The sequence below is a fragment of the Berghia stephanieae genome, unplaced genomic scaffold, assembly GCF_034508935.2.
Source record: "Berghia stephanieae isolate SIO BIC M18660-M18661 unplaced genomic scaffold, UCSD_Bste_1.3 scaffold4172, whole genome shotgun sequence".
Classification (NCBI taxonomy): Eukaryota; Metazoa; Mollusca; class Gastropoda; order Nudibranchia; family Aeolidiidae; genus Berghia; species Berghia stephanieae.
In genome coordinates this window covers 3846-6689 of record NW_027625481.1, presented here as the reverse complement: position 1 = coordinate 6689, position 2844 = coordinate 3846, and the positions used below count along the sequence as shown (strand labels likewise).

At 42.0% G+C, this 2844-nt stretch overlaps 1 pseudogene; it reads left to right on the top strand.

Moving 5' to 3' along the window:
- The first annotated feature begins 995 nt into the window (after positions 1-995).
- Positions 996-2123, top strand: LOC144961794 (innexin unc-9-like; annotated as a pseudogene).
- Positions 2124-2844: the final 721 nt, after the last annotated feature.

Below are 2844 nucleotides of genomic sequence, written 5' to 3'. Positions count from 1 at the left end.
TTTGTAGGATGTCCCCACAAACTGGCAATTTCCCAAAAATTCAATAGCCTTACGTATGTCGTCCAAAACCAGCAGTTTGGTTCTAAACAAGAAAATGTTAGAAATTATTCTTTTGCGGCTAGAATTTTTCAATTTTATGTTCAAAATGTAAAAGTCAGAAAATGATCAATTTTAATGTTTTTTTTTCCCCTCTGGATAAAATTTATAATTCGTCGGAAAGTATTTCATAAGGGGCCCGCCATTTTTTTGGGTTTTTAAAACCAGTTGTTAATTTACAAAGCATCAAGGGGGGGAAGTACATCACACATTGAACCCATTCTAAACAAAATTACAATATATTATGTTCGACACGAATCCATACAATGTTTTTGTATTAAGTCTTTGTCTCTCTAATTTCCAATTTTAAAAACTGGTGTGTCTCTTTTGTGTACCCAGTTTTCTCATGTTTTTAAATTTTAAACGTAGGTACTTTTTTTTAGATTGTTAATTTGCTTAATTGATATATTTTTTCCCTTTTTTTTTTGGTTACATTTTCGATGTTATACTTTTTTTAAAGGGCCCAATTTTTAGTGCCATTGATAGTCGCGACTATCACTCATCATCATCACCAGCATTCACATCATCAACAGTATAGAATGACTTTTTTCTGTCCCCTTTGTAATAGCATTTTGTTTCTTTAAAAAAAGATATATATATATAATATATTTTATATATATATATATATATATATATATAATATATATTATAAAATTTATATATATAAAAATATATATATATATATATATATATATTATATATATTTATATATATATAAAAACCCTGCAAATTCTAATGATCTGCCCTCTTTTCCCCACCACAGAGTGTCTGCAATTCTTGGAGGTTTCGCCTCCTATTCCAAGCTCGCCTGGCTGTGACGACGATGGCTGAAGCCTGAACCCCTCTACACCGTCATCCTCCTCGCCCTCTTCGCCGTGTTCTTTCCCCGGCGGGGCAATATGTCGGCAACCCATCGAATCTGGTGCCCCGCCCATTTCACGGGATCGTTTCAAGCGTATACGAAATCCTATTGGGATTTAAAAACACGTACTACATTCCCATGGACCCCCCGACCCCCCGGGCCCAAGGAGGTCGCGATTCCGAGGAGTTGACCTATCCCAGGGGGTGCCCATCATCCTCATGTTCATGGCCTTCTTTCAAGTGCCCGCTCTCATTTGGCGCATGTTCACGGCGTTTCCCGGGTATAAACCCTGGTAAGATCGTCGACATGCCCTCCAACACTCAAATCGGGGCAGCGACAAGAAACGGGGTTTCTCAAAAATATCGCGACGTATCTGGACGGGTGGCTTGAGGCCCATGTCAGTACAGATACAAGTTCTGGTGCGCATGCTCAAAGGCTTCCCGATTCATCTGTTTATGTGTCCCAAACGCGCGGTACCTCCCTTTTCGACCCTGTACATCTGCGTCAAGATCCTGTTCACATCACGCATCGTCCAGTTCTTCCTGCTCAACGCCTTCATGGGAGATGGTTACAACCTCTACGGGTTCGAGGTCCTCCAGGGGCTCTCCAACGACCACTACTGGCGCGACTCCCTCGCTTCCCAAGGGCACCTGTGTGATTTCGAATCAGGCAACTCCAGAACATCCAGACCTTCACCGTGCAATGCGTCTGCCATCAACCTGTTCAACGAGAAGATATTTCATCTTCCCTTTTGGGTTTGGTTCGTCGTCGTCGCCCCCTGCACCACGGAAATCTTCTCTTTGGGTCTGGCGCAACATGTTCGACCGCGTCACCTACATCAAGAAATACCCCAAGGTCCTGACCAGTCCCCGCGAGGAGGAACAAGAAACTGGCCCGCAAATTCGCCGAGCAGTATCTCCGCGACGACTGCGTGTTCTCTTCAGGATCATCGCCCGGAACACAAACGAATCCCCCTGTCGGACTGGGGCGGAGATGTGGAGGATTACCGCAACAAACCCATGATCAAAAAGTCTCTAGACGCCGGGGAAACGACAACTACGACGACGAGACTGAGCTTAATCAAGCAAGCAAGTCGTGTTTGTATTTTAATATAGTCAAAAACGTCCGTAGCGTATACTTAAACCCAAAGTCCATCATCATCTAGAAAGCTGTAATATTTATGTAAGTTATCTGGTGCTGGTGATCCAAAAAGGGAAAAAGAAATGTTTGATTTCGATTTAAGGATAGGTCTAAATATTATTATTCAATGCCCAATTGTGTTGTACTTATAAGTAACCAATAGAAGAAGTATGTAAAATGATGGCATAGCCATGAAATAATTGTAAGAGTAAAGATCATAGAGAAATTCGTATGAGAAGTATTTTGTTTTGAAAGCATTTTTTTAAAGGGGAGATGATTCAACGGGCATTTGAAAGTAATAGTGATAAAGTGTTAACTCATTTGTTGACGGAATCATAGCTGCATTTGTACATGCCAAACAGCCGAATTGATCCCCCCAAATAGGGAAAAGATTAGGGGAAAGAGTAACGCTTGTTTGGGATCACCCATAGTCTGTGACGTCCGGTGGAAGAGTTATTAGAGAGAGAACGTCATGTTGGTTGTGCGATGCATCTTCGTCTGGGAGGACGGGGGGACGCTTTGCGCGCACCAACATGACGTTCTCTCTCTAACTTTTCCCGCCGGTGACGTCAAGACTAGGGTGAGTCAATCGGGGACGCTACTCTTCCGCTAATCTCATTCCCTATAGTCTACGAGTATTTATCATACTTTGACCAGCGGTAGATTGAGTTGTGTTGTCAAAATTTAAAAAATATACCATGCATGTTGATATTTGACTAATGCTCTTTGGGGAGGATTGATCCGAT